We start from the raw sequence: 15,794 nt of genomic DNA on the forward strand, positions 1-15,794 counted from the left end.
AGTATACTCGTAGTTGCCAGCGAATGTGTTAATATAGTAATGGCCCTAAAATAGACCCCTGAGGCACTCCTGCTTCTTCGGTTATTACTTGAAAGTACTAATAGAAGAACTTGAACACCAATGAGACTATCCATTCTCTCTAAACTGAAAATTATGCTTTAAAATCATGCCTAAGTATTAATTTCACAAATTCTCACAAACTGATCTAAAAATTTGACTTCCATTTGGTTTTGATCATGAGTTTCTGGTAGAGCCACATATTCTACATGATATATATGAGTTATCATTCAGACAGTGCTCAAATGATCTAGGCTTTAAGAATGTCTATATATCATAACCAATGCTCTGAACGCTGATCTGCTTGGAAGTTCAATTAGTGAAAGATCTCATTCACTTTCCTTACCTCAGATAATATTCATATCTTTATTTGTAATATTAAACACTTATTTCAAATCTTTGAAGCAAAAAACAAACAAACAAATAAACTTGCCCATGCATACAGGGCACCCAATCATATACAGAAGAAACAATTCAGTTTGTAACAGAAAAAACTAGTGTCCTCTTAAGGCACCCTCTCTCTCTCTCTCTCCAGGGAAGGATAAAAGGAAGAAATTTGCAGTTGTTATATTAGAAGTGGTCTTAAAATGACTGTCTCTTAAATCTTTGGTAAATTAATGCAACCATACTTTAAAGTTAGAAGAGAATCTCATTGCCAATGACTCTAAATAACTGAATTTGTAGCTCTTGCCACAGAACTGAAATTATCTTTGTTATGCCTTTTCTAGCCAATAGTTACAATTCTGTAAAACAGATAAAATACTACATGCTCTCTATTCCTCACTCACCTGATACTAGGGATAACAAAATTATTTCCATTCCATATCTGAGAGCCAGCCAAAGTGCTTAACCAATTTAAAACTCATATCCAATAATTCAACCTACCATCATACATTCTCTTAATAATAAATTTGATCCATTCATATATTCTGGAGCATGAAAAGTTTCCTGTACCTGTAACTTTGACAGACAAGAAGATCTGCTTACAATATCCAAATGAGGTCTGCTGGTGTACCTAATAAGGATATCCCAGTACGTAGGATTAAATGCAGTGGCTGTCGGTGAAAATTTTAAGTGCTGCATATATGAAATTAAAAAAAAAAAAAAATTTTTTTCCCCCTAATCAGTAACGAATTTATTAATAAATAAATTTACATATTAAAAAATTGCTGTTATTAAAAATATTTCACCTCACCACGAACATAAACTACTAATGAAAGTTTCGTATCTAACAGAGTGCACAAGCATACAATTTATCTGTAGCGACACTGCTCACAGAGCAGTGTCGGATTCACTTGTTACATGCAGTGACAAGTGCAAATGAATATTGGCGAGTCCAGCTGCAATTGGCTGAACGTGATAATTCCGACACTGTGTTAGATCGCAGTGCATTTGTTTCATGTAACGGTAATTTTTCATTTAAAGATAATTGAAAAAATATAATACTTTTCATATTTTCAACAGTGTCACTCATCATAATTCAGCCTTGTATCTATAATAAATAAATAATTATATGTTATTTTAACAGAATAAAATAAGATTTTAAAAAAATATTTCACCTTCATCATGAACACGCACCAATAATAAAAGTTTTGTGTCTCACAGAAATAATGTGCACAAGCATACAATTTATCTACAGCAACACTGCTCTCAGAGCAGTGTCAGATTCACTTGTTACATGCAGCAACAAGTGCAACAAATATCGGCAAGTCTAGCTGCAATTGGCCGAACGTGATAATTCCAACACTGCGTTAGATCGCAGAGCATTTGATTCGTAATCTAAAGTGTTAATCATAAATAAAAGTGTTAAAATTCATAATTGGATATGCAAATCCAATTATTAACTATTCAATCAATGTTGAAACATAAGCTGTAACTTTTAACATGTTGTATTGCATTTATATAATGTAAGCATTGTTATTATTTAAAAACACAAACAAAATTTCAATTTTTTTCATTTTTTCCTTGGGGGTGATGCAGTAATGCAGTGCTCAAGCCACCACTGATTAAATGAGAGAATAGTATCACTACAACCTTTCTTTTAGGCTTGCACGGTGATCCGAATGCATTTTTGGAAATTATGGAGACAACTACCGTGTTTGAATTTTCAAAGACGGTAGTTGTCTCCATAATTTCCAAAAATGCATTTGGATCACTGTGCAAGCCTAAAAGAAAGGATTCAGATCATCCATGGAAATGATATCCACAAGCGCTGCAATCGCTATGGTAAGCTAAAGATTCGTATTTCTCTCCTGATCAATCGGCTGGCCTTTTTAAAAAGATGCAGAGACAATAACCTCATTCCGATCTGCATCAGGCTAAAAAAGAAATTTACGTCTGCTAAGGCACTCCGCATCTATGACCGCACAGAAAAAGCAATGCTTAGAGAACAGATCCAAACAGCCCGCCAAAACCTAGCTACAACGCAAAATCTAGTTTCTAAATTACAATCAGAACTATCGAACATTCAAACACGGTAGTTGTCTCCATAATTTCCAAAAATGCAGTATCACTACAAATTGAGAATTTTTTTTAGTCATAGGTCAAAAAATAAATAAATAAATAAATAAACAAAAAATCTAGAGGATATGCAAAACAGATCTGTGAGCTCCTAACAGCAGTGGTTTTTTTCATGTATAACTACTGTAGAGAGTTTTTTTTAATTGGTTACAAAGTATATGTGGAAAAAAATGCAGATGTGTAAAAGGAAATGACTAAAAAGTAGATGTGTAGATATGCAAAAAAAGTAAATGTCTAAATTGGGTAAAACAAATTAATTTGGGTGAGTCTTAGAAAAGGCTCATCCATTAAGTAGACTACCCACATCTTGATTTAAACATTTTTATGTAAGTTTTGATAATAAACCATCTAAAACAAAAAGGAAGAGAATGTGTGAGCAGACAAGAATGGAATGGGATGGCCTGTGATATGGGGGGGGGGGGAGAGGAGCATTTGAGTTGGGAGAAGGTTCTGAGATGAATGGATATGAGAAGTGACTTGAGGAAGGCATGAAGTCACATCTAATAAATGGCATCAGCAAAACTTGTTATAGATCCAGAAATGAACTGTTGTGTTTGTATAAAGTACTAGAAGTATCAGAAATAAGGGGAAAGAAATTGCTGCATTGATTGGGTTTGTTCATCTAAAAACTATTGGAATAAGTGAGATGTGGTTGGAGGAAGATGACATACTGACAGAAATAGAGATGGAAGGATATGGTGTTTTCTGTGAAGAAAAACCGAAGGAAAAAGGAAGGTGGAGTGCTACTGATGATAGAAAATGAGTTGTGTGGTTGCCTGCTATGCAGGGACTTCTACTTGTGTACTATTCAAGGACTATCTAGCAGAAGCAATGTCTTAATGTCTAAATATTGAAAGGGTGGATGCATGAAGAGATTAAGCATGGAATACAGAAGAAGAGGGCATTATGAAAGTAGTATAAGATGAGTGGTAATAATCAGTTCCATGAGGAGTACAAAGAACAGACAAGGAGGACTTGGTAACGTTAGAAAGAGTGCAGTAAGCAAATGAAGCCAAAAGAATCCTCTAGGACAGGAGTCGGCAATGCAGCGCCTGTGAGTGCCATGGCACCCGCAGTGAATTTTTAGTGCACCCTCAGAGAAATTATTGTAAACTGCTTTATTTGTGCCTATTAAGATGAGAGACCACTGATCATAAGTAGTTTGAGTTGCTGACGTCATCATCTAGTTATCAATGCTACTTGGAAATGGAAATAATTAATTTACAAAACAACATAATTTTAAAAGCTCATCATGATGATAAAATGTTCTGGAAGTTAATAGGTAGAAATACTTTTCCTATTCTGAGAAAATGCTTGCTAAAAATTTATTCATATTGTGCAACTAGATACAACTGTGAGACCCTGTTTTCAAGTATGACATAGCTAAAATCAAAATATCGATCTCAACTTACAGACTCACATTTGGATAATTGTTTAAGAGCAGGTACGGCAAAATATATGCTTGATTATAAAAAAATTAGCTGTGATGTACAAGGCCAGGTTTCTCATTAAATCCTATTGAATTTATATTTTTTGTATTCATTTATTATTTTATTTTTTATGGTATTTTATATTCATTCATATATGAGAAAAATCTGTTGTAAAAGCGAGTTAAATAAAATAATGTTAAAATTTGAAATCTCGTTTTTTCTTAAAAACAACTAATCATAGAATCTCTAAGTCACATTTCAATCACCTGAAATGAGAGAAAAAATGCCTGTGTCATGAGCCCTCCGTAATTTTCAAATTTTATATTCCGCTCATCATATTAAAAAGATTGCCAACCTCTGCTTTAGGACATTCTTTCATTAAGTAACCAGCAGAAGAAAGAATTATTATGAAAGGATAACCCTGATTGGTGAAAATGATAAAATGATAACCATTGTGGGAGAATATTATTATTATTATCTGAGACCTCTAGGGAGTCAAGGACTCATTGAGGGAGGCTATAAATCACCCAAAACCAGAAAGCAGTAATTTGCCCATAAGGGCAAATTACTGCTTTCTTGGAGAAAAAACCTAGCTCTTACCTGTTTCTTGACTGCAAATAAATTTAATGTCCAGGAATACCCCCGTGTTCTCTCCCCACCTTCCATATAACGAAAAATTTCATTAGTTGATATCCTACAACACCCATTCAAAGTTTATAGACCTCTATCATATCACCCCTCTTTCCCCTGTTAACCAGAGTCTGCAATCCACATACTCACAATCTGTCCTCATAATCTAAATCCCATAATCCAGATATAATCTTTGTAACTCTTCTCTCCACACTTTCCACAGCTTCTTTATCCCCTTGCAACCAAGGAGACCAAATCTGCTCACAATAATCAAGGTGTGGTCTTATCATAGCCTTATAAACAGGCAAAATGACTTCCTTATATTTACATGTCAAGGTTCGCTTCAACATCGCAATTATCCTCTGAATTGTATTTGAAACTTTTCCTATGTGACCTTTGAACTTTAAGTTCCTATCCACCAATATGAGAAGATCCCTTGTCTCTCCAGTTTCTTGTAGCATAACTCCGCTAATATAATATGCTGCTGGAACTCTAATCATGCCAAAATGCATAACTTTACACTTACTAAAATAAATCGAGACGTTTGCCCAAATTATTCTTTATTCCAGTCTATTCAAATCATTTTGTAAGTGCTGAATATCAGTAGCATCCCTGATTGCCCTGCCTATCTTCGCATCACTGGTAAACAATTGAACATCTGATGTTAGATCCTGACTGATATCATTAATCTATACATTAGTATAGATTAAATAAAAATGGCACAAGATCTCGAGGACCAGTTGTGTACCCTGAAGTGAACTGGTCAACTTAAATCTGGCAGATTCACACCCACTGTATACCACTTTTTGATATCTGTCTGTCAACCATTTTTCTGATCCAAGTCAAGAGTTTAAATTCCAATCCCATATTCTCTAGTTTATGCAACAGCCTTTCATGTGGTATCCTATCAAATGCCATAGAAAATCCAACATTATCATAGTGCATCCATTCCCTTTTTCCAACTCGCCCAAAACATTGTTATAAAATATGAGCAAATTGCTAAAACATGACCTTCCTTGAGTAAACCCATGCTGTCCCTTGCAGAGTATAGCATGTTTGTCTATCCATTTCTTTATGTGAGTTCTTACCAACTTCTCTAAAATCTTCACTATTCTCTAAAATCTAAATTCTTCACACCAGAAATACTGATAAGTCGGTAGTTTCACACATCAGTTTGTGCACCACACTTGTACAATGTAGGTATCATATATTCCTTCCATTCCTGAGCTGAGACTCAAGTTATACAAACATGTGAAAGGCATAACCAATTTGGCTGAACATTCCTTTAGCAAACATGTTGATATTCCAACTGTCCCTATAGATAAATTTTTATCCAGGTTATGCAACCACTCTTCAACCTCATTTTCATGACCCTTTAACTCTTCATCCAATGCAGCAGTAGCACCGTGCACCATGTTACATACACCTGGTTGATATATCTTAGCAAAGTGAGCACTCATTAACTGAACAATCTCCATAGCTTCTGACACTCGTGTACCATCTGCATTTAATAAAGTTATTCTTCCACATTTGTTCTTTCTTCTGCTTGCAGCATAACGATAAAATTCTTTTGGATTGCCTTTAGCTTGCAGCACAATACTCGTTATTTTTCTGGCATGAGCTTTACATATTTCATAACTGTTCTCACTCTTATTCTCACAATATTCTGTCCACATTATCTTCTTCTTGTGGATCTCTTGCTTAATAAGGTTGCACATCCATTTCACTCCCAACCTATTTATTCTTCGAACCCTAGGGATACATTGAGATATCACCTCATTCAAGTACTTTATCAAACATTTCCATGCATTGCTGACATTTTTCCCATTCAGTAACAGACACCACGGGACCAAAGACAGTATTCTCCGAAGTCGATCATAATTTCCAGCTTTGTAGTTAAGCATGTAATTTGTTTTCATCGCAGTATCAATACAATTAGATACTTCCCAAGAAAGTACAGCATGATCACTGTCACCAATTGGTGTTAAAATAGCCATATTCTTGACAGAGACCCCTTCTGATGCTATGAGCAAATCCAACACTCTTTGACCTTGGGTTCCTTCTTTCACATGTTGCTAGAGAAAGTTGTCTCGCAACAATTCAATAAATTCCTCTTCTTTCTTATCTGCCACATGAGACATTGTTACCATCATTGTTTTCTTGTGTTTCTATCCTAATTGGACTTAAATCATCTGATATCATTAGTAGCACTCACTCCTCCTCTCCTATCTCTTCTGTCATTCCTAAAAATAGTATACCCCTACACTCGATCCCACTTACTATATCTGATTCTGATATCCAGGTTTCACTAATGCCAACAATCTTAGGCCACATCATATTCAATAAAGCAACAAACTCAACCCCTTTGTTTCTAATGCTCATGACATTTGTGTATAGACATAAGAAATTACCACCTAGCCACGTTCGAAGACTTTCACATTTTTCCCATTCCTCCCTTGATGATCTAGTTTCCCTGTCTCTCTGCAATAGGTCTCATACCAGGAAGTAATTTCTCCAGGCTTCTGATGCCAAATGAATTCAAGTGCAGGCCATCCTTCTTATACAAGTATTTTCTGCCATCAAACACATCCCACACATCTAAAAACTTGCATCTATATCTTCTACACAGCCTGCACATGAAATCATTTGCTATCATTGCCCTCCTTCTTAACTCAGTACTGTACTGTCATATCTGGGTAGTAACCAACAATTTTTACTCTCTCATATTTCTTTCTCACTTCTTCCAACAGACCTTTCATATCTTCTCTCATACAATATTTGTCACTACTTAAATTATTTGTACCTACTAGAACTACCATCTCTTGTACTTTTCTTTTTTGGTTTTCAATTACGTTTGTCATATTTTTAATTTTTGCTCCTGGGAAACTAGAAGTGGTGACTCCCTCGGCAAGCTCAAATTTTAAAATTGAGTCACCATACCATATGATCTCTTTTTTCTTAGATTTTAGCTAACTTACCTTGTTGTTGTTATTAATATTTTGACTACCATGTTCAGTCCTTTCCTGCCTGTTCTTGTTCTGATCCTTTTTCTTATCCTAAGTTTAGTCAAACGTTTTTTCCACCTTTTCTAATTTCCTACTAGATTTTCTAATAATTTCTTTTAATTAAGATGTTTCTAATGTCAATTTATCCTCAGATAAATTATTATCATCACTGCAGCAGTACTTTTGTTCATCAGGACAAATGATCTCCTCAGTAGCAACAACTTGAGCTTTAGACTGTTACGATGAGTTTTTAGCCCAACTTTTAAGAGTAGATTTAAGGTAATTGCAGAAATATTAAAAACTAATAATGTTTCTGCAATTACCATATTTGCTGGCTTATAAGACGCACCCTGTTTTTTGAACACATTTTTTAGGAAAAAAACTTTATCACTGAATATTATAATGAATTTACAGTATTTCAATTATAAAGAAATAAGTAGGTCTACTTTCAACAAATACCTAATCTAACTAGGGAAGAGTACCCGCCTTTTAATCTTCTTCGTCAAAACCCAGAAATTCATCTCCAGAGCTTAATGAAGAGAGACTTGAAACCTCTTCTAAATCAGAATTTGAGCCCTCATACAACAAATTGTCCTCTGAAACATCCAGTGCATTACTAATGCCACACTTCTTAAATGATTTAACCGCTGTATTAGTTTTCACAGCATCCAATGAAGTTTTGACCCACTCACAAACTTGCGAAATGCTAGGCCTCTTCCTTCTTCCTGATGGCATAACCTCAAAATCTGAAGCTGCATCTAGCTGTTCCACTTCTTCATAAATCTCTTAAAATGGTTTATTAATACAGATATCTAAAGGTTGAAGCTAACTAGTCAGACCTCCTGGAATTACAGCTAACTGAGTTTTCAATTCCTTGAGTTTATTTTTAACATCTTCTGTTCTGTGAGAACGAAACTGATCCCATACTAGCAGGAGAGGCTTCGTCAACAGGGCGCCTAGACCAAATTTTATCTATCCATAACTTCATTCCTCCTCCATCCATCCATTCATCCAGCCTTTTGCATGAACATGTACACAAATACTCCTATAAGCAGTTTTTCTTTGGGTAGAGTCTTCCTTTTAAAAATCAATAGTGGTGGCAATTTTGTCCCATCAGTAATGGGACTGCATGCCCATTGAGTATTTTTTACCACTGTGCTATCACTGCTTATTTCATTTAGCAATTTTTCAAAGTAATTACTCCATACTTCATGGATATCTTTTTCTCCAGTTTTCATGTCATCACTTTTATCATCTCTAATTCCTTTTACAGCACTCTTTCCTCCATTTCTGAGCTTTTTCAATAACCTCCAGAATATCTTGTGTAGTGAGTTTTTCGTGCCCCGAAGTTTTAACAGTAACACCTTTTGTACCCTTGGAATCTACAGTTTTGTTTGAGTGCACATCAAAAGTCAGTGGAACCTTGTCCATATTTCCTATTTGTGCAAGTTCAAAATTTTCTTGTTTCCTTGCGTTAATGACGAATCGATGAAATTCAATAATTTTTTCTTCATGTTCAGTTGGCATCTTTTGTGATATTTTTGTTTTAGTCTGCATACATAGCTGGTTTCTCTTCATGAATCTTGAATACCATGATGTTGATCCAGTAAAGTTGGCGATCCTTCTGTTAGTGGCTATCGCTTTTGCTCGATGAATAATCATTTTTGTAGACACTGAAAGTCCCACTTTTCTGTGGTCTAAAATCCAAGTATTCAGTTCTGTCTCAAGTTCTGGCCATTTTGCAGTTCCACTTCGTAGGTTATGTTTACTGTGAGTTGCTTTTTTCAGATCCTCTTCCTGATTCCACCAAGTTCTTATTATTTTCTCAGTTGGGGGTGGCCCCAAATGCCTCTCTGCAGCCCTGTTTCCATGTTCTTTAGCATACGCAATCACATGCAGCTTGTATGCAATATTGTATACAAGCTGCGTATATTGCAATATTGTATACAAGTACTGCCGATGTTTTTCAGTCATAATTTGCCAAGAAATTTAGAGAAAATTTAACAGCAGAAATTTATCGCCATTCACAACAACCGCGACAACATTCGCATCCACTGAATTCTACGTAACTGGAATGTTCTCCCACATCGCAAGGAAGCAAGAAAGAAATCGCATAACTCGAAACAGAGAAAATTTACAGAAATAAAAGTAATAAAAAAACTGAGTATCGGCGTATAAGATGCACCCTGTTTTTTTAGATCTATTTTCAAAGGAAAAAAGTGCATCTTACATGGCGGCAAATACAGTATATTATAAAATGCTATAGTACAATAATTACACTAAAAAACTACAATAATATACTAAAAATACACAATTAAATCTAAGAAAACACTTAGATTAATAAATCAACAAAATTCACAAATCTTTCAGGAGCTCTCTATCAACACATCTTTTCACCTGATAGCCTTGACACCAGAGTCAATATATCAATATAGCTTGTATCAATATAATTGAGACATTAACCACCCAACCGGCCAAGACATGCATATATACGTCCAGGTTACCATGGATGCGAAGTGCATATTAAAATTGTAATACCTTTGATATTACATTGAAATATATGATGGATATGAAGTGTAGAGGAGTGGTGTATTTTATCCATATTGATGGTGACGTGGTTAAAAGAGCAGTTCATATAGGTCATCCTTGTGAATGTGACATGAGGTGAAATTTGAATTCAGCTGAAAGAGAGGAGGAGAGACTGACTGTGAGTAAACCAGAGGCATGTGGGGAACTGAGTAAACCGGGACATTAATAAGGCTGTGAGATGCGATGATATATTAATGCATGTTTTTAGGGAATGTGCCAGGGAGTTGATATCTGCCTTACTGTAATTGTTTATTATGAATTTAATACACTGGGAAAAATTCCAAATGAATGGATGGAAAGCAAGATTGTTCTGCTTCATCCAGGAGATGACAGAACTTATCTCAAATTATAGAACTTCACATTATAGGCCAATTTGTGTATCAGGAGATACAGTTAAAGTGTTGAAGAAATTATTATTATTATTATTATTCAGGCCTCCATGGAGTCAAAAGACTCATCGTGGGAGGTCCTTCCTAAGAAACACAAAGTCTATCAAGACACATCGAGGGGAGGTCCCCCCCCCCCCAGGATACACAAAGTCTATTATACCACTCCTTAAACTCATTGACCGTTCTCGCTCTCACCACTCCATCAGGTAATGCATTCCATGGTTCAACCACCCTCCATGCAAAGAAGCCAATCTGCACCCTCTTGCTCACAGTTTCCATTCATAACTTCCAGGGATGGCCTCTTGTCATCACTCCTTCCCGCTGTTCAACCAAGCGAAAGAACTCCCCAGTGCCAACCCTGTAACCAGCTCTCAACAGTTTAAAAGTCTCAATCATATCACCTCTCCTCCTTCTATCCACCAAACTCTGCAGTCCACATTCCCTCAGCCGATCCTCATAACTATCATTGTACAGTCCTGAAACCATCTTTGTTATCCGCCTTTGTACCCTTACCACAGTTAATTTATCCCCTTCAAATCCTGGGGACCAAATCTGAGAACAATAGTCCAAGTATGGTCTGATCAGAGTCTTATACAACGGAATGATAACTGTTTTATCTCTGCAGGTCAGCGTCCTTCTCATTATTGCAGCAATTCTCTGTGTTACCTTCACAACCTTTGTAATATGTCTCCTAAATTTCAGGTTTCTATCAATCATCAACCCCAGATCTCTTGTTTCCTCTACTTCCTCCAGTATAACTCCTCCCATAGAATATGCAGAGTCCCATCGATGTTTCCCAAACCTCAAGACCTTACATTTTGCTGCATTAAACCGACACTCCCCATTCATTTGCCCATCTATCTAGCTTATTCAAATCCTCTTGCAAGGCTGCCACATCTGCACTATTACTAATAATCCTTCCCAGCTTCGCATCATCTGCAAACAACTGAATATCCCCTTGCTATCTACTGACAATGTCATTGATATAAAGGTTAAACAATATAGGTCCCAGTACTGAGTCCTGTAGGACCCCACTTGTAACCCTCTGCTTCCTTGAAACTGCCCCACCATACACAACTCTCTGATACCTATTGGACAGCCAATCCTGAATGCAGTTGACCAATCTTAAGGAGAACCAAGCTCCAATATTGGGTTGATAACTGTGGCATTCTCTTTGATGGATAGCATGGATTTGCTAAAGGAAGGGCATGTTTTAATAGTATACTTGTTACTGTAATAAGCAAGCATGCTTGCTTATTACAATAAGATGACAGTTGCATTGGACAAGTGAGATAGATTGCCACATGATAAGCTAATAGTTAAACCAAAACAGATGGGATTGGATCTTATATTAGTGCATTAGTTATGTTATAGGTATCAGCAAGTTGTGCATGGGAGAGCAATATCATGGGAAAAGAAAGTCAATAGTGGTGTGCTTCTTGGGGAAGGTTTGAAGGAAGCTTTTGCAGATGACGCAAAGTTGGGAAGAACTATGAAGAGTAGAGCAGATTTAACTTTACAAGAGGACTTGAATAGACTGAATGAATGAGAAACAGAGTTCTCTTGCACATTATTATACTACACACGCCAATTCCAATGCTGCATTCACATTGATATTTTCAACATGCTGAACACCTGAATTCTCATATCAAGTTGTCACATTGACAATTGCAATATCACCAAATGAATGACACACTTGTAAAGTGATTGCTTAGTAAATCAACTATTTCTTGTGCTTCTGTTGCTTTCCTACTATTTGCAATGATTCAACTATCTTTTCATAATCATTCTTCCTCTTACTTTTTTGTTATATAGCAAAAAACCTTTTTAGGCTTTCCTTGGTCCTGCATTTGCTAATTTTTTCTCATAATCTCATTTAGCCCTTCTTACTATAACTGGTCATCCTTCTCTGTGTTTTCTATTGTTCATTAGAATGCTGATCACTCTTTTCTAAATTCCCTCCATTCTATTTTCTTTCTTATTTTTTTGCAGTTCCTGCATTATATTGCTACTTATCCATTGAAATTGCACTTGGTTTATTCTCCTGATCCTGCTATGTAGCACGATACTGTTTCTATCAAACGATCCATGACCATTTCCCAAGCACCACTGACATTCTTCACTTGTAGCTTATGCCATGGAATTACTCCACAATGGCTCCAAGTTTGTCATCATCACTAATTTTCCAATTCCAGATATACATTTCCTTGAATGAAATTTCACTTGTTTAGCAGTCTTAAAGAACAAGACTGCATGGTCACTTTCAACTGATTGGTGACAGAGTGGCTATGTTGGTTATGAATACATCTTTTAATGCTATTACCAGATCCAATGCTCTCTGATCTATGGTCCCTTCCATTACACATGATGTTTCAGGTAATTATCCCATAATAACCATATAAATTATTTTTCAATCTATGTTTCCATAGCTGAAGTCCTCATAACAATTGCTTGGTCTGTACTTATTGTGCTAATTTGGCAATGCATGGCATCCACATCTTTCTGTGCAATCCTAGTCTATAGCAGCACCCACAATATAAACATTTTGTGCTGTTGGCTTTTTTTCTTGGACAAGAAAATCCTCCTTTGGTGACAGGGTGGCTATCTTGGTTATGAATACATCTTCTGATGCTATTACCAGATCCAATGCTCTCTGACCTATGGTCCCTTCCATTACATGATGTTTCAGGTAATTATCCTTTAATAACCATATAAATTCCTTTTCAATCTATGTTTCCATAGCAGAAGTCCTCATAACAACTGCTTGGTCTGTACTTATTGTGCTAATTTGCCAATGCATGGCATCCACATCTTTCTATGCAATCCTAGTCTATAGCAGCACCCACAATATAAAATTTTGTGCTGTTGGCCTCTCTCTTGGACAAGAAAATCCTCCTTATTTCTGTTTTGTTGACTAAAGTTCTTGAGCTATCATCAGCATTATCCCTTCCTCATTCTTTTCCATATCCTCTATTCTCTGAAAAATACCATGCTCTTTACATTCTATTCCTATATCATCTTCTGTCAGCCAAGTCTCACTGATGCTGATAATTTAAGCTGAGCTAACTGATGTCTCAAACTCCTCCCCTTTATTTCTGATACTTCTAATTCATTTATGCATTTCAACATCTCCTTGGACCCACAATTATGCTTATGTAATGTAATTATGAACCCATTTAAACCAATTCAAAGCCTTGAGAAACTATATATTTGGCAATTCATGATAATTTCTGCTCTCACACATTTGTTTCAGGGATGGCTAGACACACATGCTTGATCTTCATCCCTCCCCTCCCCTCTCCAATAGCCTGTGATTCACCTGGTTTAGCAATTCCAGCCTTTTAGTGAACCAAAACTTTCTCCAAACATCTAACTCCAAAATCATTATCTTTGGTATATACAGGTAATTTTGTCTAGCCTGTGATTCACCTGGTTTACCACTTCTAGTCTTTCGGTAAACAAAAACTTTCTCTAAACATCTAGCTCCAAAAGCATTCAAATGAAGTCTCTCAATAAGCATACAGCTCATTTGTCTATCAAATTCACTCCATTTATCTATAAACTGCATACCACTTCTCCTGCACATCTTACTATTGACTTATTTACAACATGACTCTTCTTCTCAATTTAGTCCTATCATACTATGGCAACAGACACTCAATCTTTACTTTCTCACTCTTCTTCTTTTCTTCCAGCAACTCTTTCAATATCTTCTCACTCGCACTACATATTTCTTGCCTTTCAAATAATTCATGCCTGCTAAAACAGTAAAGCATTTTACTTCTCCTTTCTGTTAACAACAGCTTCATTTTCCCAGATGATCTTTTCATCTGGGAAAATGCTTTTAGCACATTTTCACCAATTATGCCTCTTACAGAATCTCTACACAATGTTCTCTACTTACTCCTAGTTTCTCACTCTTTGTACTATCCTGTTCACTTTCTCTTTCATTTTTCTTTCTATTGTGCTAGACGTGAAATGTTTTTCAAGTTGCTTAAGCATTTTCCCGTGAAGAAGTCTGCATAATTAATGTGGGCCAACTATGATGGGCTCATCATAGTTGGTCTACATTAATTATTATACACACAATAATTATCATACTTCTGAACTCATTCACTGACAAAGCACTCTCGACCAATTCTGACATCCAATTCTATTCGTTTACCATACTTCAAGTAAAAAACCTGGTCCTCATTCTCTTTTCTTTAACTTCTCATCATGTTGTGCTAATGTTCTTCTGTAAACTTTGGAAGGTTTGATCATGAAAACCTGATGAGACAGCATATCCATTACTGATACAAATGGAAAGCACATATGTTTCCCTCTCAAATTATGCATAAATCATCACTCCGATATGTTTCTCTACATGTTAAGTATAACAACCATAAATTTCTTCTGATATCCTATATTATTGTTCCTCTAAAATTTCCCTTACTTCTGTGATTTCTTACAATATAAAAATGTTTTAAATTGTAAAATTAAAAGTTTTGAATTTTATCAGCCAGATACTGCTTTACAGACAGTGCACTGTGGGCTGGAGCATGATGGAGATCCAAGCCTTCCACAGATTGGGTTCTTCTTCTTCCTCACTCATTCTCTCAACTTGGCCAGAACCTCAAGGTAATAATGTTGGTTAACTGTCTGACCCTCTGGTACCCATTCATTGGAAGAACAACTTGGATTCTCCATTAGGATAATGCTCCAGCCCACAGTGCACTGTCTGTAAAGCAGTATCTGGCTGATAAGAAGATCCCAGTGCTGGACCATCCACCTTACTCGCTGGACTTAGCTCCATGCGACTTTTATCTTTTTCCAAAGTTGAAATCCGCATTGAAGGGCACCCATTTTCAGTCAGTGGATGAGGTAAAGGAGAAAACGGCAGCGATACTGAGGCAGATAACACCTGATGACTTGCAGCACTGCTTCCAACAATGGAAAATTCGTATGCAATGTGTACAGAATAGAGGAGGGGAATATGTTGAAGGGGATAACAATTAAGTTTTACAATTGTAATAATAAACCACATTTTTGCAACCAGTCTCCACACCTTGTACATTTGCAATAATGTTGTTTATGGTATATAAAAGTATTATCTCATGAATTTAACTGAAAGATTTCACTTGTGAATTTCATATAAAATTTTTTCTTTCTCTGTTACAAATTAATATATTTGT

General features: G+C 36.0%; 2 protein-coding genes across 3 annotated transcripts in view; one reads left to right on the top strand and one right to left on the bottom strand.

Moving 5' to 3' along the window:
• LOC150109861 (uncharacterized) overlaps positions 1-15,794 on the bottom strand; it is a 391,072-nt gene that overhangs the window by 74,496 nt on the left and 300,782 nt on the right. The window lies entirely within an intron of this gene.
• LOC150109862 (uncharacterized) overlaps positions 1-15,794 on the top strand; it is a 244,348-nt gene that overhangs the window by 45,731 nt on the left and 182,823 nt on the right. The gene's annotated exons all lie outside the window — the stretch shown is intronic.

Source organism: Typopeltis vanoorti, chromosome 1 (genome assembly GCF_054136105.1).
Source record: "Typopeltis vanoorti isolate ZY-2024b chromosome 1, IOZ_Tvanoo_1.0, whole genome shotgun sequence".
NCBI classification, from domain to species: domain Eukaryota; kingdom Metazoa; phylum Arthropoda; class Arachnida; order Uropygi; family Thelyphonidae; genus Typopeltis; species Typopeltis vanoorti.